Source organism: Anthonomus grandis, chromosome 7 (genome assembly GCF_022605725.1).
Source record: "Anthonomus grandis grandis chromosome 7, icAntGran1.3, whole genome shotgun sequence".
NCBI classification, from domain to species: domain Eukaryota; kingdom Metazoa; phylum Arthropoda; class Insecta; order Coleoptera; family Curculionidae; genus Anthonomus; species Anthonomus grandis.
The window spans coordinates 8,707,786-8,732,883 of record NC_065552.1 but is presented as its reverse complement, the minus strand read 5'-3'; the positions used below and the strand labels follow the sequence as shown (position 1 = coordinate 8,732,883).

General features: G+C 31.9%; 2 long non-coding RNA genes across 2 annotated transcripts in view; one reads left to right on the top strand and one right to left on the bottom strand.

The window, feature by feature from the left end:
* The window catches only part of LOC126738512 (uncharacterized), a 35,545-nt gene extending 26,215 nt beyond the window's left edge, over positions 1-9,330 (bottom strand). Inside the window, exon 1 of the long non-coding RNA XR_007661358.1 lies at positions 9,213-9,330. This is a non-coding gene — a long non-coding RNA (uncharacterized LOC126738512). The remainder of the gene's footprint in view (positions 1-9,212) is intronic.
* Positions 1-25,098, top strand: part of LOC126738513 (uncharacterized) — a 155,459-nt gene that overhangs the window by 116,369 nt on the left and 13,992 nt on the right. The gene's annotated exons all lie outside the window — the stretch shown is intronic.

The following is a 25,098-nucleotide window of genomic DNA, read 5'->3' as shown; positions in this document are numbered from 1 at the left end:
AAGTCACCGGCAGGAAACGACTCCATTTCTTATGTCAATCCTGATCTGCTCTATAAAGATTTTAATTTATAGATAAAGTTTAAGTTGCTTTTTCTATACACTAAGTATAAATGATACTTTTCAAATAAATCCAAACGAAATTAGATCCATCTCTTGTATATATGATTACCAAGTTTAGTAAAACAAAAGAAAAATATTGCGGCGGTGTATCATATCTATATAGCGAGAGCCGAGAGAAGCGGAGACGGCGGCCAATTTTCAAATTCAATTTACGTGGAACAAAAGCGCCCTCCTTATTCACCCCCTCGGCCCTTTTTCCTCCCTCCCTGCGCTCACGTTGGACCCCTCTCTCATATCTTTGCACTCTTTTGTTTCTTAGTTAGGCATAGGCGGCGGTCGAATATCTCTTGCTGAAATTTTCAAAGATTATAAGAAAGATAAACAAATTTTAGAGAAAGAAGAGGTAAAACACTATTATAGTTCTATTTGGAGAAGTTTTTGCATCTATACAACCAATAAAACAAATTCCAAGCACATTTAAACTAAGGAATGTTTCCTGAACATAATCTAATTAATTACTGTAATCGATAACTACCCTTAATTGCAAGTTTACACAAAAGATTATTTAATTTTAGAATTCTCTCGTTTTTCAAAAAAGACTCAATGATCTGGTGGGCTTCAGATAACATTTAGGTATAAATAGGAGCAGTCGAGCAATTTGGGCTGGAAGCTCCTAGTAGGTCAGTAGTAGAATAGTTGAGGAAACCATAAAAGGCTTGATCTCGTGTTGGATGTCCTAGCAGCTGTTCAGTTTATTCTCGATAAGTTAATAGAAAGCCTGTGAGTTATCGTATTGATGGCTGTCAGAAGTAGGTGGTGGGGTAGATACCATCCCTGCTATTTTTTTTTTCTATTGAAGGATGTTATCAATTAAGTCTGAGTGAACAATCGAAAGAAGTACTCAGATTCAGTAGTACGGTAATCGTTAGTAGCTGCCTAACAACTAGTTAGTTGCAGTTGCTTCAGATTTTTAGGTAGACTCGTGAGCGTTTACAGACGATTAGATAATTTAAGGCTAGCATTATTCAGATAATTGCACCATTATCTGATCCAATGAATGTGTCTCTTGATCATTTTGCTTTATTTGGTCCAGCAAATTTTTTGAAAGCAAGTAATATTGCATGTAACTCTGTAAAATATCAAAGTTACGCAAAAAATAACAAGAAGCATCTAAGATTTAAGGTTCTATTTTCAATTGCTATTGATTCTTTGGTAACGCCTGGATTTGATGTGAAAGTTGGAGAAGAGGTAAATTACGAGGTCTGGGTAATATATAACAATAGTGGTTACGAAAAATGGTTTTGTTAAAAAAATTATTTTACATTCGAATGCTCTTCTTCAATATAACCTAACCTTTCCATACATTTTTTCCATTGATCGAAGCAATGCTAGAGGTCTTGTTTGATGAGGACCTTTAGGAGCTCTGGCATTTTTTGCTTTATCGCTTGCATCGATTTCGAAAGAAGAAACTGTTGATTTTTTTAATATTGGCTCTCAATTAGTTTTTCAAGCAATCCTGGCCTCCATTCGTTTTCTCACTAAAAGACTTTCTTAGTTGAGTTGTATAGAAATCGATAATCTCCTAAGTTAGGGCAGCTATGGTTCAGTTAAGTACTACACAATTTCGCTTGGCCTATTGTCCAATAATAACTTTAGCGATTATGCTGAATTCATAAGCCTCTTGTGATAGCTTAGGCTAAGCTAGAAACGTTGGAGAAGTCCAGCGCTCAGCTCAGGCAAATAATTTCTCTTTTCACCGCTTCCCGTTCATGTATATAATACTGAAATGTAAATACATTAGTATCAAATTTTTAGTTCCCAACTTTCCTTAAAGTTTGTAAACATAGATTCTCAATATTAATTCTTAAGCACAATCTAATTCATTTCTTTAATACATCCTCACTCACCAGTCTTTATGCAAGACTATACAAAAGATGATTTTAATTTTTCAAAAAAAATTTAATGGCCAGGTCAGTATCAGATAACCATTTGATCTAAATGGGGGCAGACGTATAATTTAGGCTAGAAGCTGAATCAGTAATAGAATAGTTAAGGAAACCCTAGAAGTCTAGACTTTGTGTTGAACATCAAACTCAATTCAAATTCAAAATGGTTTATTGGTCAAAATTTACAGTTTTATGGGTCAAAAAAAAATTATAAGGAAAAAAAAAATTACATTGACAAATATGACTATCCTCTCGATTATAAAACCGTTTTCCCTAGTAAGCACAAGCAAAGAAGGGATGGAAAAGCCCTTTAAAATTTACAGAAACAATTTTACAAAAATAACGTTTTTATATAGGAATGCAAAGTAAGATATACAATTAATTAGCCTAAGATTTTAAAACAGGCAGTGGCAGTGCGACAATAAATGAGCGCAAGGAAAGAGGATAGACGAGGCGAAAAAAAGACTCCAAAAAATAACCCCAAGATGCGTGCATCGGCCTAGACTATCAAACAATATATGTATGTATGTTACGGAAAAAGAAAGAATAAAACTAAAAAAGGAATTTTAAAATATAATTTCCGAACATTCCACTGAAAATTAGGATATTATATACACATGTATATTTTATGTTACATGTTACTATTTCTTGTATTATGTTATTATACGCATTATCACATTTTATATATCACACTACTTGCATTAATTGACAATTCTTTGTTCCATAAGTAGTTTAGATTTTATTTGACCAGAGAAAGCTCCCAAGGGCTGTGTAGCTTTATTCTATTGTTCATATTTAATATTTTATTATTATTGAGAAAAGGCGATAATATTTGTAGGGTATACTATAAGAGAATCTCATACAGGAATTTTGGACTTTTGTATAATTTTTTTATTTTGTGAATATAAAGAATTTCCATAGACTTCCATAATCAAACAATAATAAAATAGGACTATCGCACAATAAGTACTTTTGTTTTGCCGATAAATTTCGCTTAAACTTAAAAAGTTTTTTGAACGTAAATAAGCAGTTTTTGTTTTATTTTTTTATATGTAATTTAAAAGAGAGAGAGCTGTCAAATATAACGTATTTTTTGCCTCGAAAATACCAGGAATTGAAGTATTATCAATAGATATAGGATTTAAGGATAAGTTTTGTTCGAGCCTTTGTCTTATAATAAAGTTGGAGCACATAATAAGAATTTTAGATTTTGTGACATTAAGCTTAAGATTATGATTCTCTGCATATTTATGTAGACTAATTAAAATACTATTAAAATAGAATAGATTTATATTAGTAATGTCAATTGGAATATAAACTTGGGAATCATCGGCATATTGTTGCAAAGTATCGTGTTTTATTACTTTGCCTACATCCTAGCAGTTATTCAGTTTATTCTCTATTTGTTTGTAGTAAAGCTGTGAGTTCTCTTCTTTTTTACTATCGGAGGATATTTTCAATTGAGAGTACAATTGAAAGGAGTACTTAGATTCAGTAGTGCGGTAATCGTTAGTAGCTGTCTAACAACTAGTTAGTTGCAGTTGCTTCAGATTTCTGGTTAGACTCGTGGGCACTTATAGACGATTAGATAATTTATAAAAAGTTGTCGAGTCTCAGGCTAGTATTGCACCATTATCTCATACAGTTCAAGTTGCTTCAATTTGTCCAGCAAGTTTTTTGAAAGCAAGAAATATTGCATGTAACTCTTTAATGTATCAAAGTTACACAACAAAAAAAAGAGGCATCTAAGATTAGGGTTCTGTTTTTAATTATAATAATGCCTGGATTTCATGTGAAAGTTGGAGAAGAGGTAAATGACAAGGTCTGACTATTAAATATGAGACTGGTTACAAAAAATGGGTTTATTCTAAAAATTATTCTATATTCGAATGCTCCCCTTTAATATACTTCCATACCTTCACCACACACCTTTCCATACGTTTTTTCATCAATCGAAGTAGTGCTGGAAGTCTTGTTTAAAAAGGACCTTTAGAAGATCTGGCGTTTTTTATTTTACCGCTTTCATCGATTCAAATCGAGTCTCTTTCAAAGTAGATTGTCTCTTCTGAAACAAGAAAAAGTCGCACGGTGCTAAATCTGATGAGTACGACGCGTCTTCGAGAACTGGAGTGCATTTATCGGCCAAATACCACTTTACAGATAGCACGTTATGGGCGGTGCGTGGTTCTGGTGCAAAATCCACAGCTAAATTTAAAGTCCTTGGCTCTCCTGGTAGTTTATAGAACCTTTTTGTAATGTAAATGGATGTACCCGTCTTAAAATTAAATTGAGAAATAAAAAACAGTTAATTCTTCTAATATTGGAATCTAAAACTTATTTACGGTCAAAAGAACTTTCTATAATACCACTCTGTACTCGCCAAATTTTATTGTGAATCTTTAGTACTAAGCCATTTCAACCATCGCAATAGTGTTTACCACTCACGCCTTAATAGTTTTGATCAATACAGAGTACAAAAAATGCAAAATTTATGTATCAGACTTATCTATGACCTAAATAGAAAAACTAGAATTACACCGTTACATATCTTCGAGTATCTAGTTGGCTATATATGAATATTCGGCACAAACTTCGTTTGTATTATTTAAGTTTTAAAATTAAAAAACATAAAACGCCTTGTTAGCTTTATGAAAAATTGCGATTTAGAAGGGATATCTATAGCTTAAATCTACTATTTGCTCAAATTATTTATTATTTTAATTAATAACTACATTTCTATGTTATGGCGATCTTTCCAGATTTATCTTATAACTCGTTTTCCCCCTCTAGCCCCACTGCATCAAGATGTCTATAATTAATTTTTTTCTTTTCTTCCAATATTTTAATGTTAAGGTCTTATCTAGTAAGTAGAACATGTGGTAACTGCCTGCTCATGATTTTGAAAACATTTGCTCCCTACTTCTATATGGATGTGTTAATATATGTTAGTGTATTCAGTATTCTTGTGTGAAAGTAGCTAAATGGCTAAAATTCTATACGGCCCATTGTACATTCTAAGTTATATAAATATTGTAATTAATTGGTTTGGAGAAACAACAAATAAATAAATTAGGTCTCAGCAATGGAGTTGGTTGTTGCAAGTCCCTGTCTCCATTCTCTTTCCCACTGGAAGATCGTGAGTTGTGTATAATCAATAATCTCCTAAGGCAATTATAGTTCATTTAAGTTCACACAATTTCACTTGGCCTAGATATTGTCCGATGGCAACTTAAGCTTTAGCGAACATGCTGAATTCATGAGCCTCTTGTGAAGGCTTAGGTTAAGTTAGTGAAGTCAAGTGTTCGGCTCAGGCAGAATATCCCTCCTCCCACTACTTCCGGATAGTTTTTTCATGTATACAATCCTTAAATGTAAATATATTAGTATCACAGATTTAGTTCCTTAAACATAGATTCCGACTATGAATTTCCAAACACAACCTAATTCATTTATATAATTCTGCAGTCTTAGATGCAAGAGATGATTTTAATTTTTTAAAGGAGACTCAATAGTCAGATCAAAACTTTTTTTTTCAGATTTCTCAAAACTTTGTACTCTTTTGTTTCTTAGGCAGCCATAGGTAGCCGTCGAATATCTCAAGTAAAATTCAAGTATTATAAGATAAACAAATTGTAGAGAAAGAAGAGGTAAACTATTATGGATTTTTTGCATTTATATAACAAATCCAAAAAGTTCCAAGCGGATTTAAACTTAGGAATATTCCAATATTATCAAAAATTCTATCTCTCATAGATGAGTAAAAAATTTGGAAAAAGCCTCAGCCTCCACCCGCTGTAGAGCTTAAGATTAGTGAGGTAGTTGTACCAATATCTAGTCCAGTGGATGCTTGTAAAGCAAGAACTATTGTATATAACTCTGTAATGTATCAAAGTTACACAAAAAATAACGAGAAGCAACTAAGCTTAGGGTTCTGTCTTTAATTGCCATCTATTCTATACTAATGCCTGGATTTGATGCGAAAGTTGGAGGAAGAACAGGATATAGGGTTTGTGATTTATCTGATAGTAAGCCAGCTTATTTACGGGTGGAACAACTTTTCGGTCTTTTGTCCTTCAAAATTTACACAATTGACTTGTATTATTTCAGAAATCTTATTTAAGTAAGGTACTAACTCTTCCCATGTAAGAAGGGCATTTCTCCTAAATCGTACTTCCCAATTTATTTTTTCTTTCATAAAAGAAATTGAACTTGGATAAATTTAAAGACTCGAATTATAGTTATGATAAATACTGAATATCTTTTGCAAACTGATGGATTTATTGGAAAGAATAGGTTATTTATATGTTAAGTGGCACGGTAAGTTATGGGTCATTATAAGGCTCTGAGACCCGGAAATTAAATTTCTTATCTGTTCTTCAATTACCTGTTTCTATAATTTATTACCTGGTCTCTTCAGGCGAATGGGATTCTTAGTGCTTTTTTATAATTTTGATCCAAATTCCTTTGACCGTTAATAGGAGGTGGTGAAAAGCAAATTTTTTAAATAGTTTGTCAAATTATCTAGGCTTATTGTATTGATTTCTTGTTGCGGTCAGGAAAGGTGAGAGGTCTGGATGGTTGGAATTTGAATTGAAACACGGCTCCATGGTTAATTTGACAAAATTACCAACCAGTTCTTGTAAAAGAAATTTGATCCTGATGGCTGTAATTGGTTAAAATTTAACCTTAAATCACCTTAATCAAAATAATTTCTGAAATAACCTGTAAATTTAAAAAATAATATAATTCTTAAAAAATCTCCCAAATATTATTTCAGGAACGTCTCTGGATATTTTGCTCTTCTGCGAATTATTTCGCCGGATAAATTTCCCAGTTTCGTATAAAATATTGCTGAGGCTACGGACGAGAATATCCAAGTTTGCAAAAAAAAATATAAAGGACTTTGTGGAGTTTGTTAGTAGAATGTTAGTATTAAATTTGAAAAAGGGATTATTTTGTGTATTTATGAAAAAACCAATACTTAGTTAAAAAAAAGTCCATAACTATTAATTCTATTAAAGAAAAAAAATAGAATCATGAAAATGAAAATATTTAAAACAATTTTAATTCAAAAAACAATTAACATTCCCTTTTTTTAAAATAAAAAAGAAACGTATTAAACGTCTAACTCAATCCATTACTTATCTACTCATAATAAACTCCATTATAAATTTCACTCGTTCACCTTCATTTTAAAATCAAAGAACTGACTTTAACTCAAACCTGTTGACATGCGCCAAAACTTTTCATACCCCACCCTTTCCCATTTCCAAATTTACAATTTAAAATAGGGCTGAAACCGGCTCGTTTTATTGGTCAAGAAAATTCATCCCTCAAGGTATCAACGTGCCCTATTTGACGGCGTATATTCAAAAAAGGGTATTTTACATATCTTAGGTATATAACAGTAGAGTTTTTTATTGGGAGAAAAGAGGGTCGATTTACATATACGTATCAAAAGGGTGCGAGGGGTTGGTTTTTCTTTTTAAATAAAAAAAGAGAAGGGTTTTTGCCTTGTATAGGGATATGCACCCTTTTTTAATTTTAGAAGGGTTAGAATGTGTTGGGATGTGTATGGGGAAGGGCTTTTAGGTTTCGTTTGTAGTGTATGATTGTTGTGATTTATTTTAGGGTAAGTTAAAAAAAAAATACAGAAAAACATTATTTATAACTAAAATACAATTAAGAGCTATTAATTAAGAGATAAAAACCATTATTGTGGATAGCCATAAAGCCTCAATCTCATTATCTTAATCAAGTATTTTTTCCTGTAAAACATGAATAAATTTATCAAATTTATTGACAAATGTATATTTTTGTCCTTTAAATTTACCACCCTGTCGTGTAAAATCTAAGACTTTAAGGATATATTTTTATAGAAACTTTTTACTTGATTTCGTCAATGGAACGAGCCTCTGAAATTTGTCGCATATTAAAAAAAGCGTTGTGTATACGAAAAAAAAATTTAGTTAACCGTCATAACCACCAATAGCTCTGACTGTTAATTTTTTGTATTTACATGAAATTAATCCTATATTGAATTTGAAAGTGAACGTAAGCACTAAATATACAAAATTTGTAGTAAATATGTAGGCTTAGAATTGATTCTTCTGTTTTTTTTAGAAAAAAGATGTCTTTTATGTTTAGAAAATGATGTTAATATGAAATATTAACAATTATAAACAAATAATTGAAACAACGTCGAAATATTACTTATAATAACATTTTATGAAGATATTTAAAAGAAATATGAGGAAATTGGATAACCATTCATATCTAATATTAATTTCAATATTGTATTAAACCTACAAGATTTCTTGATTTTTATTGTGTTCCGTGAATAGTAAGTGCGATAAAATAAATTTAAAGCTAGAAAAACAAAATATGGATAAAGAGTAGAATGCGATTAATTTTTTGGATGCAGTTAATATGCCAAAGACACTTAATACCTTTAGTCTTATACATACATATAGGTAACATGAATATATAAACCTAGATAAAAATAATTTAAAGGCATACTTCAAATTCAAATTCAACTTTTTTATTTGCCTATATATAAAATTATAAAATACAGTTACTAGAACATTGAAAGGCTCGTATTAGCATTGCCATGGAACTATGGGCAGTTTATTTGCTTGCAACATCTCTGATGCGAGGATGCCAAATACTTATGTAGAAATAGAAAAAAACACACTTTATAATATCATACAAATTTTAATTATTTTGACAGCCGCAAAATTATACTATTCCTCTTTAATAAAATATGAAGCATTTTTTTCCATTAAATATGATAAGATATTCTATAAAGACGTCAAAATTCAAAGGTAAATGACTGTAAATAACATATATTAGAGAAAAAGGCAACAATGTCGCAACGCCGCTCGATCGCATTGTTAATTCCACCGACACAAGTAACCTTTACCGGTGACGTCGTCAAAAAATATTTATATGATAAATATTTATTATTAATAGATTATACTATAAATTATAAGAACGATAGATTATACTTTAATTTAAGAAGAACTCTTTACGCGTTTTTTTTACGTACTCTATTAGAGTAAAGGTACTTCTCTAATAAAAAGCATTTTTATAGCAAATAAATATCTTATACCTATATATTACAGATTTCTTAATAAGCTCTTATTATTCTACGTTTATGAAAACGGTTATCCCTTAATCTGATGTTATGGCAATATCGGTACTTACTTGTGAAAAGATCAGTTTAAATCGCCTTTTTTTCGACTCAACTTTTTTCCTTTTTTAACCAAAAACTAAAGAAAAAACACAGAACTTCATAAATACCAAATGTAAACACAAAGCCGTTTGTCAAGATGTCATTTTGCAAGATGACATCAGCTTTTGCCTGCCGTGTTACAAATTCAAATTTTTTAGAATCGTTTTTAGGAACAAGGATGTTATTTTTTTGCCTTAAGATGTTATTTTTGCGCTTAGAATAACATATATTTATTTCTGCTTTTTATTTTTAATTCAAAATCTTCTAACATCAATAAGTTAAATTAACATTATTATATCTTTTGATGTATTGCTGAAAATTTCCTCATTTGTAAATCCGTGTAAACTTGACAACAGAGAATCGATGTATATGTTTGTAAACAAAACACCCCTCCTGCCCGTGTGCATATGTTGAACTCAAAAAAGAACCTGTCGTTTACTCATTCTAGCCTTTTAATGCTCTAAGTACAATTATAAACCTAATTAAAATTTCGACAAAAAGGATTAATTCTTGATTATAAAAACCGGTAATCTGTTGGTACAGACGATATAAACCTTAAATATAATTAATTTATATAAAAGAAATCAAAAGGAAACAAGGAGAAGACCCCCATTTGGCATTTGCTTTTTAAGACCCCCAAAAAATCAAAATGCCGATACAAGGGGTAAAGAGAAGTTTTCAACTAATGGCAAATAAGAATATTTTTTTTTGGTTTCTTTAGATTTTTCTCCTATTTTTTTACCTGATGTTAATTAACCTATTCTTTGTTCAGCTAGCAATTGTGATTTCATTTTTTTAGAAAGTATGTTTAAAGATTTAGATAAAGAGAGATAAAGTTGTGTAATGCTAGATGGGAGAATATTCCACATTTTAACTCCCTCATATTTAAAAAAACGCTGAAATAATTTGGCTTTATGGCGGGGTATAACAAAAATATCATTGTTTCGCGTCATCTATTCATGCTCAAAATCCAAAAATTCTATGAATGTAGTACCGATCACTGGTCTTACTCTTATACTATGACTAAGGAACGGTTTATTGTCCAAGAAAATTTTTTAGATGAATTTTGTAGGTTTTTTGAGACGAACAACGTTTTCATTGACAATGCTGCGATAAATCATTTTTTTCTATTCCAAAAAGCGAAAAAACACTTTTTTGGGTATTTTGGCGGCATTTACTGTTTGTAATTTTCATCGCAGCAAGTGGACTCAATGAGAAGAGTTGTAGAAAATAATGTCCCCGACATTTTTTGTCGTTTCTCCAAAAACTTACCATTCCCGAGATAAATGAAATCCAAATTTTCAAAAACCCAGTACGTGTCGAGATCACAAATTTCAAGTTAAGCTTTTTGTATGCTCTTTTAACGATTTCCGCAAAAAAAAGTGTGTAGGCAATTTTTCGTCACAAATCTGACAGATTTACTGTACTAAAAGTTAAACATATGATGGTTTCGTCTATTTGTCATATTTATTAAATTTTTGTCATTAAGATATGACGCTATATGATTTCTATATAGGATATTATAGACAAATCGCATGCAGGCATTTAGAATTTTTTGAATTGCTTTTTTGGTATTTAAATTCAAAGAGCCACCATATACCATATCACCGTAATCGAATCAAGATAAAACAAGGCTTTCACAAAGTAAATATTTTTGTTTTCTGTACAGGTTCCGTTTACGTTTAAAAAGGTTTTTCAGGCGTAAATAGGCTAAAATTACGAGACAGTTTTACCACTAACCAAAACTCTTAACCTTTTATCTCGACACGTGTTTCGCTAACGATGTTAGCATCTTCGGGATCTATTAATATCATTGAAAATCAATCCTCTCAGTCATTTAATGAAAAAGAACTTAATGTTCTTAATAAGGGTTTAAACTTTGCACCGGTTTTAAATTGCAAAAACAACCTGTTGGAGACCAATTGGAGGAGACTGTGGTAAGTGTTGAATCATCAGTTCAGTACTTGTCAGAATCTTCGAAAGGTTTTGCTAGAGAAACGATTCGCAACCAAATAACAAAGAATCTTACTAAATCAAAAACACACCAGGTTCTAATATTGTTAAACGACTAATCGAAAAAGATTATTTCTATTTAAAAGCTGACAAAGGAAACAAAGTTGTTATTTCAGACAAAACAGAATATTTTAAACGAGTTGATGATCTTATTAAAAATGGCCCATATAAAAAGATTTCTAAAAACCCTTTATCAAAAATTATTTCGCAGGTTAAGACAGCATTAAATGAGTGCAAAAACCTTTCCTCTTCAGAAAAATTCAAGTTACAACTTTCGAACCCAACAATTCCAAAATTATATTGTTTACCAAAAATCCATAAACCTGGCAATAAAATGAGACCAATTGTCTCCAACATAGGATCTACAACTTACAACATTTTAAAGTTTTTATTAAAGCAGTTTGAGACATTAAAATTACCTTATGTATGTTTTTCAGTCAAAAATAGCCAACAGTTTATTTCAAAAGTCAATAATTTAATTTTAAGTGAAAATTAATTTCTTATTTTTTTCGACGTATCTTCTTTGTTCCCAAGCATTCCCATACCAAAAACTTTGGAATATCTGATTGGACTTCTGAAAAGTAATGGTTTCAATAATATCCAAGAAATAATTAAATTAACAAACTTTGTATGTCACCAAATTTTTTTCAATGCAACAACTCATACTATAAACAACTGGAAGGTACAGCCATGGGTAATTGCCTCCTTTGCTAGCAGAGCTCTTTATGAACCGTTTTGAGTTAAATGCAAGAAATACATTCCATTACTTTCCACGAGTCTGGTTAAGATATGTTGATGGTGTGTTCGACAAAAGCAAATGCATTTGATAATTTTGTAAAACAACTCAATAACTGTTTTCCATCTATTAAATTTAACTTCGAACAAGAAACCAATAACCAGCTTTCATTCTTAGGTACTCTTGTCATCAAAAATAATAATAAGTTAGAATTTGATATTTATAGAAAAGAAACAAATACTTTTAGATACATAACTAGTGACTCTAACCATTGTTTTCAACATAAAATGGCTAGCATGCATTTCGTGGTACATCGTTTGGTCTCTTTTCCTCTATTAGCAGATTTAATAAAGAAAAAGCAACAATTAAAACAATTGCTAGGGTCAATGGTTATGACGATAAGATTATTAATAAGCTGATTAGAAGACATAGGTTTAAAGTTAATCTTAAAAACTCTACAACATTTCAAAAAGATGAAAATAAGCAAACTTTTGTTGCAATACCATACGATCCTATCTTGACGAGAGGCTTTGATAGAGTTTTCAAAGACTTAGGTCTAAGAATGGTCTATCAAAGTTCGGCCAAGTTACAAAATCTTTTAAGAAACTCAAAAGATAAAATAAAGACCAATGGAAAGTCTGGAATCTATGAGATTAATTGCAACGATTGTGATAAAAAGTATATAGGATAATCCAGAAGATCAATTAGTGTCAGATTTAAAGAACATGTAGCTCATGTGAAATATGGAAGAGTTGAAAAGTCAAGTGTGGCTGAACATGTTTTAAATACTGATCACTTTGTAGGGATAGACAACTTAAAATTACTTAAACCAGTTAATAACAATAGAAAATTAGATGCATACGAAAGTTTAGCAATATTTAAAAATCAAAAAAATATTCTTAGCAGGGATAAAGGTCCAATCCCGTATAGTCAATTATATAGTTTAGTTCATATTAAGGATATCTGTAAGTAGTTTTAGTTTAGTTTTAATCTTCTCCCGAAGATGCTAACATCGTTAGCGAAACACGTGCCGAGATTAAAAATAAAGAATTTTGGTTAGTGTGGTAATACTGTCTCGTAATTTGAGCATCACACCAAAGGACTATGTAACTATGACTATGACTACCAGCTATAGGACTATGTAAATAGGCTGCTTTAATTTTATTCTTTACATAGGGAGAGAATTGTCAAATATGATTCCTAAATTTTTTGCCTCTGGAACAATTGAAACTGGAGTGTTATTTATATGAATATTTGTACAATTTTCAAATTTTTTTCTTAAATTATTATTCGAACAAATTAAAAGAATTTTATATTTTAACTTGTTATTAAAGATACTAAATTTGAACATCATCTTATTTTTATTATTAAAAATTACTAATATTCAGACCTAAACCTACTACCGACCGATTATCCATAATCGATCATCTCAAGACAATTTTATTCGAATGATTATGATAACGCCCTCAGTTTTGACACGCCGAATAAATCATACATTTCCCCCAGCGGGGGAGGAGAAGCCTGATTTCCTGCAGATCGAGCCTTGGGGACCGCAGGGAGCTCGTCCGGTCTCCGAGGGACAACGCACTACGTATGCGGTTCCCCCTGCTTTCCATCAAAAATGGGGACAGTTTGACTGACCCCCCTCCTGTTATAAAATGTTCCTTTCTGGTAATATTTGTCGCTTTTTGTCTTCGAGATTGTGATTTTATGATCCAAGCAAATGTTTTTGTTATACAAAAAATTTAACAAAACCTTCAACCCTTTAAGAGAATCATTGTCATCCCCCAAAAAAGAATAGGAAAGGTTATTTAACTGCTATTTTAATACTTTTAATTTTTGTACTTTTTCTTTTTAATGAGCGTTTGCTCATAAAAAAGTAAATCCCTAATTGACTTAAAGTAGATAAAGCAAACATTTTTTTTTAATCAAATTTAAAATTTGCTCCAGCTTCCGCCATAAATATAGTCAATAACGAACCATACATTAAAATTATTTTTAAAGATTGAGAAAATCCTTCTCTTGAACGAATAAGTAGATAAACTCCCGCTGTAACTAAAGTAGAAGAACGCACAAGAGAAGACACAGGAGTTGGAGCAGCCATAGCTGCTGGAAGCCATGAAGAAAATGGAATTTGTGCACTTTTTGTAATTGCAGCTATTACAATAAAAATTGTAATAAATACCATTAAAGGGTTTTCCTTATAAAAAGAAGGTATAAATAAATTTCAACCTCCTAAAGACATTATCCAAGCAATACCAATAAGTAATGCTGCATCTCCAATTCGATTTGATAAAGCAGTTAATAAACCAGCATTAAATGATTTGACATTCTGGTAATAAATTACTAATGCGTAAGAAAGCCCTTACCTATCTCAACCTAATAAAATTCTGATTAGATTCGGACTGAAAATTATTATCATTATACAAAAAATAAATAAAATTATTAGAATAATGAATCGTTTTAAATTTTTATCCCCATACATATACTGAGCAACACAATACATCTTGCAATCCCTAACAACAGTAATATAAAGTGAAAATTGAAAGACAGTGGGGAATAAGAAGTGCCGATACCCTTCCTATTATCACACTGAAATGATAAAACGCATACTGAAGCTTTTATAATAGAAAGATATTTAAAAGAGAATCGTATGCTAAAACACAGTAATAAATATTTGAGTAGCACCAATAATACGAATCGAGTTTTCTGTTTTTAAATAAACCATAATTTACTTAAGTAGAAAGAATACGTAAATTGTAAGATATATATCACTTAATTTGGTATACACCACCCATATTTATCTAACTTAAGATTATAGGTACCTTGCAAAGAAGTCTTGTTAACTTCACAACATCAACAACAACATTTTCGAACAACCTGAGTACCTAATGGGATATGACGACAAAGGTTTCTCTCATTTAAATCTAGCTTTTCTAAAAATTAAAAAAAAAAAAAAAAAAAAAGTTTTACAAAACTGGTAAGGTATTTTCTTCTAAAAAGGAAAATCACTGTCTAACCTAATATCAAGGTAATTAAACATAAAATTAAAAGTCTAAAACAAGGTAATCTTCGACCAGAATATAAGATCAACAATATCATACCAAGTAGGTCGTGTTACAAGAAATTACTTAATATATGTAGCGAAACAATATATTTATAATTATAAATGTTGACTCTGTTAAACATCGACGGAAACTATTCAATACAGAACTTCTCAATTTACTTACCTGGCTCGAAAACAATATCTTAAAATGCACTATAAGATCGCAGACATTTCCCATCAGGCAATTTAAAAAAAAGAACAAATGTGTAACTATCGAAATTTATAATATAAGCATGATATAGTTGTTTTAAAAAAAAACCTAAAATGAAACTCAGATTAATAATGTAACATTTACATTAGATAAAGATATAGATAAGGCAAAAGCTGGAAGGAAGATTGGGAAAATAATATACAACTTTGGCACAAGAAATTAAAGGAATATACAACCTAAATAAAGTTAATACAATTTTTATAATAATAACTTGTAATCGAGTCGCTGTCCATCTGTGTTCTCTGTCATCTGTTCCATTATTTGAATGTTTTTTTTTGGAGATTCGCAAGATTCTTAATTTCGAAAACTACTAGTACTTTTAAACAACCTACAAAAAACCCTAATAAAAATACAAAAAAAAACTTAAGTATGTACCAATATATCCAAATCCCGATATTTTTTATGCATTGCAACCCAAAATATCTATGAACAATTTTAAACAACATAAATTATTTAAAAATGTGACTTTTTACATTAATTCAATTTACGACGCCTGGCTATTAAATAACAAGACTGGTTACGAAAAAGGGTTTTATTATAAAAATTATTATACATTCGAATACTCTCCTTCAATATACTTCCCTCCCCTCGCCACACATCTTTCCATACGTTTTTTCCATTGATCGAAGCAGTGCTGCAAGTCTTCTTTGGTGAGGTGAAGGCCTTTAGGAGCTCTGTCGTTTTTTGCTTTACCGTTTCCATCGACTCAAATCGGGTCCCTTTCAAAGCAGATTTTATCTTCGGAAACAAAAAATAGTCGTACGGGGCCAAATCTGGCGAATACGGCGCACTGGAGTGCGCTTATCGGCCAAATACTGCTTCACAGATAGCGCGTTATGGGCAGGTGCGTTGTCCTGGTGCAAAATCCACGAGTTGTTTTTCCACAACTCGGGCCGTTTCTTACGAACTCGATCCGCAGTGTTGCCTAAACTGACAAATAGTAAGTCTGGTTGACAGTCTGACCCTCTGGAACGCATTCAGTCATCACGATACCGTTAATGTCAAAAAAAAACGATCAACATTGCCTTGAATTTTGATATGGACATCCTTGCTTTTTTATTCTGGGCGATTCAAGCGTCTTCCAATGCATCGATTGCCGCTTGGTTTCAACATCGTATTGCAAAATCCACGTTTCGTCGCAAGTAATATTATTTTTCATCAGTCCGGGATCTTTTTCTAACCTCTCAAGGAAATCTGAGTAGACCTGTTGACGCAAGAGCTTTTGGTCAGGAGTCAGGTCTTTTGGCACCAACTTCGCACAGACTTTTGTCATGTGTAATTCCCCGTGTAAAATTTTTCTAACCGTTTCTTTATCGGCGTTTACAGCCTCGGCAATCGTTTGGGTGCTCATTCGACGATCTGCACGCACAATTAGGTTGATTTTGGTCACTGTTTCCGGAGTTTAAACAGTGACAGGGCGACCTGAGCGCTGGTCATCTTCAGTGTTCTCTCGGCCCTCAGTAAAAGGCTTAAACAACTTAAAAACACGCGCACGGGAGAGAGAATTTTCCCCATAGGCCTCTTGCTATCCACGTTTCCCTTCCTTAATCCTAAATCCCTTTCCTAAATCCTTATCGAACTAATATTCAGATTTTTGATGTTTATTGTCAATATTTAGCGCCACAGTTTATTTTAAAATATTTGATGTTAGTTTTTTTCGTTCGAGATTCTTTTTTTAGAAATAGGTCTCTACTAGAGATATAAAAAATAGTAAGAATACTTTTTATTGACGTTATATTATCATAAATTCCTAAAATTATGTAAACGAATATACTTGTATCAAGACTAAAACTTTGTGCGCTATGTCAAACGTGTTATACAACAACAATGTTATAAAACTGGTTCAATAAGATAAGTTTAAATTTATTTAAAAATGAGACAAACCTTACTCCTAATAAGAAGAAATAAGCGTTTTGGATCTGTAGTTAATAATTGTGTGTTAACCGTTAGAAACCTAGTTGATATGGTATTTACCGATTTCTCGAAAGCCTTTGATCGAATTAATTATAGAATAATATTAAATGGATTAAATAGTTAGGCGCTAATACATGACTTTTTGATTTTTTTCGAATCATATTTTAATAGTAATTATATTATGTTATCTTAGAGTGGTATAATATTTGATCAAACAATTTTCCTAGAGGAGTTCCTTTGGAGTTCAACTTCACACATTTTGACTGAGATTTTTGGTGTGAAGTTAAAAATAAATTATGTGCAGTTGACCTCAATTTCTATGTGAACAGTGAGTTCATCAGAAAGTTTATATTTTTGTGTTTATACTTTTTCCTACTCTCTACAGAATTTTTATTCTACTATGAATGAATCTTTAAACTTGAGTTTTGTTATATAGCCATTATATGTTTGGCCAGCAGATTCTTTTACAACTCACGACCCTCATCAAAAATCATCTTAACTAAACCTTCAACCTTCAAGGGTCAACTGTAACCATTATATAATTATTTAAATGAGTTTCAACAAAAAATATTAAATAAAATATGCAGTAAATGTTAATACACCCCGTATAACATATTTTTCCTTATTCCATATGAATTGTAAATGCGTTATACGGCCGCCGCCGCACTGTGAACGTGCCTAAAATTGTAAAAACGTCCGCATCCAGATATATCCAGCAGGACACATGTGCGTGGACGTGTGTATCCATGCATTGTCAGGTTCAAAACTGGGAAATGTTTTTTCCACCCCTGTCTAAGCCCTAAGCCTCTTGCGTATTCACAGGGGAGAAATTTTCTTAGCATTTTTCTTTCGGTGGGCTTATCTTATGTAAGTTGGACAGGATGGAATATTGTTATGGCGTAGATTATTTTGTTTTTCTTATTGGTTAAGGCTGATTAAAATAAAAAAATACTATTTGGAATAAAATATTTTAATTTTTTCGTATAGGGAAATTTTATATTCGTGTGAAAATAGGATACGATTTTCTCCTCTGTTCCAGTTTGTCGGAAAAGGAAGAAGAATGGTAGTTTAAGAGTCATTAAGGATTAAACTGAAATTATGTATAATAGAAAAAATATAATTTTAAAATGATTCGCGTAGGTGAGAAAAGGGAAAGTTTATGGGATTTAATTTTTGTTGCGACTCAGCAGGACCAGTAAATATATACCTTAAAACGTGTTGCTACTCAGGAGAACTAGTGAATATGTACCTTAAAGACATTGATGGCTTGTTGACTTTTAATCGCGTTATGGCGAGGTTATGTGAATGATCGCTTAGGTGGTTAGGAGGCGAATGAAATTCTTAAAATAAATTCCACATAAGACTTAATACAGGGTGTTTCAGAACTATGGGATCAAACTTCTGTGGGTGGTTCAGTGGAACAGAAGAATCCATTTGAGTATAGGAACCGATGTCCGGAAATGCGTCACTACGCCACTACGGCCCTAAGACGCGTTAAAAATTTTTAAAAAACATTAATTACCTAAATAGGATCTGCTGCATTTATTATTACCTTTTGTACATGATACCATAACAACAATTGTTTAAAATCAACGCTTATCAATGTCAATTCTCTATGTCAAGTTTAAAAATTTTATAGCTTACAATTTTTAAACATTTATTGCTAATGGAAAACTTTAGCAATCAAGAATGATGAAGAAGATATGTTTTGTGGACCGATGAAGCCTCATTCACAAGAGACGGTATTTTTAATAGTAGGAATAGCCATGTTTGAAGGACAAAGAAAATCTTTATGCAATCTTTCCAAAAAAACATCAGAATCGTTGGTCTGTCAATGTAGGCAGGCATTGTTGATGATTATTTAATTGGGCCATACCTTCTATCGGAACGGTTAACAGGACCTATTTATCTGCGTTTCTTGGAGGAAGTTCTCCTAGAACTTCTTGAAAATGTTTCACTAAACGTTAGATAGCAAATGTGGTTTCAGCATGATGGAGCGCTGGCTCACTTTGCTGTACAAGTACGCGAGTATTTGGCTCAGCGGTTTGAGCACCATTGGATTGGCAGAGGTGGAGCAGTTTCCTGGCCTCCTAGGTCACCCGATTTAACGTCGCTTGATTTTTTCTTGTGGGGACATGTAAAGTCTTTAGTCTACGAAACTCCAGTAGAATCAGAGCTAGACTTAATTGGACGAATAACAGCAGCATTTGAAATCATTCAAAACGAGGATCAAATTTTTAGTGTAGTCCGCCGAAATCATGTGCGGCGTTTAAATCGGTGTATTGATGTTGAAGGAAGACATTTTGAACAATTGTTGTGATGGTATCATATACAGAAGAAAAAATAAATGCATCAGATCCTATTTATGTAATTAATATTTTTTCTAAATTTAAACGCGTCTTAGGGCCGTAGTGGCGTAGTGACACATTTCCGGACATGGGTTCCTATACTCAAATGGATTCTACTGTTGCACTGAACAACCTCTAGAAGTTTGTTCCCATAGTTCTGAAACACCCTGTATTTTATTCCTGTTTAAATAATAATAGTTGAGTTATTGAGATTTAGATTGGCAAAAAATTAAAATATATATTTTCTTAGTCAGGAAGAAGTAAAACCTAAGAGAGTAAATATTTTTAGGCTAAAAATAGTGTAACAGTAAACGTCTAAGTCAATGCTGTCATTCGAAGAGTAATGATGGGCTATATATACTAATTACTAGTGCTGGGCTATTGATTGAAGCACCGCAGTGTAAATGTGAAAGGCACAGCGTCAAGTTTGACATAAATAATATATAAGTGATAAATTCCAAAAAAAAACAGGAATTCGACGACGTATGTGCCTCGCTAGTTAGTCTCCATAAGCTCTTTCTCTTGATCTCTCTATTCTTCATCACCACATGTGCAAACAGTGTGCGGTCACCCTCGGATTTTGGACTAAAGAAAGCTGTAACGCAGTTTAAAGCCAATGACTAAAAGATATTAATACGAAACTAATTACATCGAATTCTCTCACCTATTATTGACTGACATTTTAGAGACTATAAATATTAGTCTATAGGTGGATGCTGTGAAGAAAGTTAAAAAAAAGATCACAGAAACACTTGATCTAGAACTTGGCATTAAAGTCACAGTTTTTAAGCACAAATTTACAGAAAGCCAAGATAATTTTCATATAAGAGCAATGTTTCTATCTTAAAAGCCTTTTGAATTAGCAATTTTTGAGTCTCAAGGACACGTACAAGAGTTTTTGATAGAAAGGGTCCTATTATTAACGTAACACATATTTGTTTGAATGCTTATCCTTTCAGAGACCTTATATTTGTATTTTGAAGCATGAAATTTAGACGGCGCCACAGATACTTCCTTCGATTTGTCTTCGCACTGATGACACAATTCCTTTATCAAGGATCATATCAGACTGAATATTTTCATAATAGACATATAAAAAGAGAATGACAAGACTTAAATATTTTTCCAAAATTTATCTTCAATTATGAATTTGCGTATTTTACTTGTAGTGACGAATATTCCAATTGAAGACTGAGAAAATACCTGAAAACTAAAGAAAGTTTCATTTTTGAAGTTGATGGTAAAAATTTATTTGTTTAAGTACACACACCACTCTTGCTATTCTTTAAAATTGTAATAACATAGCTCACCTTCCACATATCAGGAAAAACTAATGTCTTTAATAAGTTCAAGTATCTCAGTGTATATATCATCTCTTTCTATTACTAAAAATATTATGTTTCTACTGAGATTATCTTCCAATCAGTAATGAATCATACGAGAATGGTTGGTCATGACTACATACATAGACAATTCGTATTTATTTACTAAACAAATTGGCAATATGGTGATCGTCATAAGCACTCTTGTTAAAATACATCAATTTTCAGAATGATCCAGGATCCCCCACAGCCTTGTGTTATTAGTTCAAAGGTAAGCAGAAAAGTTGAGTCAATATCAAATTTGCTTAAAAATATAAAATTCATTAATGAAATGTAACTGGATCCAATAAGTTTTCCACACCAAGAAGCACTAGGCTGCCTTTGATAGACTCCTCTATAAATTTTGAATTAGGACTTTAATAATTCAGTTCTCGTGATTAATATTCCAATGTTGGTGATAAATATTTTAAGTATAAGAATGCTGGTGTTGCCTCATAAGAAACTCAATTCATCAAAAATCTTATGGAATTTCGAATTAGAACTCATCTACAAACCTGTATTTGGAGGTAAAGTAGGCTAAGGCAATTGCCGTATTAAATATTCTAAATATAAAAATGCTGTTGCTGCAGCACCTTAGCCACAGTTTTCAATGAAGCTTCTAAGGAAATAGCTTAGTTAAAATATCCTTTCTACCAAGTAATGATGACGAAGCTGTAACTTGTTTGACTTGTTATTTATTCATTTTAGACTTGATATTTGAATAGTCTTTAAGAAAGTACATGAATACAATTGCTGAAGGAAGAAGCCAAAAGGGGAAGCATTAATCATTTTATGTAATATTTCAAAACACACTTTCATAAATACCGTCTGAACATAATTGTTCCAGTGCTATGGCAGTTGTTGCATCTCCGGTTTCTCGAAAAACTTAAATAACATCTGTATTTTTTTTATATCTGTATTTTTAGAATTTGCATAATATCCTAAATAGATATATTTACCACAGATCAATATCAGGGAAATTAATTTAAATAGGCTTAATTTAAAAGGGCATTTCACGCTACTTAATTATAATTGCCGGTGTAGCCGGGACCCAAACAATAGATGTTAAATACCGCCAGCGATACTAACTAACCTTTTTCTGAATAAAATGTATGCAAGTGTTTATTTAAAGTTGCGTTTGGGTTTCACATTCGTCTGATGGTTACCCATCGAGACTAATGCTAGCTTCTTTTTTTTTTGGTTCTGATGTGTGGTTTCTAGTGCTTGGTTCATTATTTCCTCTTTCTGTAATTCTAGAAGAAAAAGTTTTAAATAATTTTGTCCCAGTAGTTTAGTAGTCGGGTCATATTATATTTCAGAATTCTTTAGCACACTTATTTATGTTCTGTTTTTCCTCACTCTATTAAAAGTACGGGTATAGATGTCCTAGAAGCGCATGTTGATTAGTAATTAGGAGTGTAAAAGTGTTGTAATCTTTCAGTGTCAGTCCTGAAAAGTATTTCAGGCTAAATCTTTATTATAGAAACATAACTAAAACTGTGACTTGACAACCTCTTTAACATCAATCTTAGCAAATGATGTAATGTATCCTATTTATTGATACTAAGGAGCAGCTAGTGTTACTGTTTCGGGCCTGTTGATACTACTGTTTATAAGTAGTTAATATATGTTTAATTACTTAAATCAAGGTTATTTCGATCTTAATTATTTATCAAGTTATCAAGGCCAGACTGTAAAGAAATAGGGACGCTGCTCCAGTCACACTGAAATAAGGTGATGATCCTTCTGTTTTCGACGCACACCCTTAGTGATTATGTAATGAACGAAATAAAATAGAAACGAAATAAGAAAAGACACAATTTGACGTAAAAGAAAAAAGAATGACTCGACTTACCCTAGCAATAAATTAAGTAAAGGGTGTTGATATAAGGAACACCCCAATCAGCTTTCATTAAATCGACAAAGACGTGATGCACTTCGGTATTATCTCGCATGAGATTTAGGTACCAATTCAATAATTGCCGTAGTACTACTGCTTTCCGGTATCGCACACCTGTTCCGTATTTTGGCGGATGACCTCGGTCAAATAGCTTACTCCTCTCGCCCCGAGGGGGTCCATAAGGTAAAGTAGGATAAAAGAGCAAGGCTTTATGGAAGGAACATGGGAGTAAGAGAGTAAGGAAATGTAAGATAGGTCGAGTTTAAATATTAACAATTTACCAAGAAACGCATGTGTTATACCGGGTGAACCTTTATATGCAAAATCAATGTAAATAAACCAAAATAAACAAAGTATTACCGAATTAATTAGTAAATATCTTAAACTTTAAAGAAAACTTATGTTAACTAAAAATAGGTAAAATTAGCAAAAAGTAATAAAAGAAGAGAAAACGAAACAGTTACTTTAAAACAAAAATACTGATAATGTGGTGCTTCCTTATTCTCTATTAACTGAGAACTGGTAAACTTGTCGTAAATTAATGGGTTGAAGAAAAACATGAGTAGAAATTGATCACGATTTACTTACCGAAAAATAATATGGTAATACATCACCAAGAACTATATGGAAAAATAGAAATTTTCTCAGCGTCTTCTTTGAAGAAACTGAAGGGCAAGAACATAATAGATGTTTTTACGATGTAGTGTAATAATTGAAAAATCTACATAAAAAAACCTTACTCTTAGATAGTAATCCTAGAGTGGACATTCCTCATGCACAACGTTTCCTCCTAATGCTGTCCTATAATATGGAGAGAAAGAGGAAAGAGAAGTGTGGATACACATTAAATGAGTTATACAGCTTGTAAGCTGAAAAAAGAAGTTTGAAAGAAGAAAATTTAGGCTTATGATATCCACAGTGACTTCTTAATGCTATTATTTATAACAATATACCCAATATCTCTATTGAACTTTATTCTTCCTCTCTACATATATTTAGCGGTTTGTGGCTTTAGAGAAGGACCAACAGACCTAGATGTAGATGACCTTCAATGAATGATTAAACCTCTAAATAGTTTACACCATTACTTAAAGTGTAACATATCAGTGCGGTAAAGTTCATGTTAGGTAGCACAATCTCTTGTAAGAGATGTTCATCGTTCGTACTCAAATCATTAATTTCAACTTACAGTCTACGTTTAGTAAAAATTAAAATATACTTGGAGGCTAGTTCCGAAAATCAGAGAAGGTGCAAATCGCAAATGGTTCGGCTGATACTTCTTTGAGAAATGTTTTACTGTTGAAAGAGGTAGTAATGAGATAGGTGCAACTATACATTGTGGCCCTTGTATCTTTGCTAATAATATATACTTTATTTAGATTAAAATAGATACTACAAGAATGACTTGCATATCAGTTATTGGTAATAGGTGTCATCTAAGATGATCCAAAAAGCGTTTCTAATCTGAACTTACGATGTTAAAGAAATTACGACATATTGGTAATTTAGGAGATTGATGGAAAATTATATATTTTACAGTTATATCACAGTCAAGGATTGTGAAAAAAAGATTCTATATGATCACAACGTTTGCCTTCTTTTCAAAAAAAAATCCCATATTTCAAATAGATGATATTCGGTCAAGAAAATATCTTAGGACTCTTCAGATAGGTCTTCATTACATTACCTCCTACTGAGAAATATAGACAGATTTCTTTCAAAAGAATATATGGTGTGAGAAATATCTGAGGAAGTTTTAATTGATTCTCTTAGAATAGATAGGAGAATTCAAGTTAATTATGGACACTGCGCCACGTTGACTTCTTTTAACTCAAAGCATACTGGATCGGCTTGGGAGCCTGGATACTCTATATCCATTATTATAAAAACACCTCTAAAATATTTCTAAAATTTTCATTATTCAAATTACGCTCTAAAATAATCATTAACTTACCACTGAGCAATAAGCTACTACTACTACTACCTAACCTCAGCATTGCCACTTAGTACGACCTCTGTTAACCCTTGACTTTTGTAACTTTTTTCTAGAGGAGGAGAATTCTTCAAGCTCTCCTTTTACCGGATTACCTTCAAAATTCCAGAAAAGAGAAATTCAAGTTGATGCGGACTCTACTGAATTTTTTAGGTTCCTGTTTATTGCAGATCAGATTAGCTTATGAGCCTTTGAGAGGAAAGTGTAGGTTAGTAATTTTTTCACTAATTATATCAGGGTTTAGGGTTTTACAATACATTTTTTATGTTATCATTG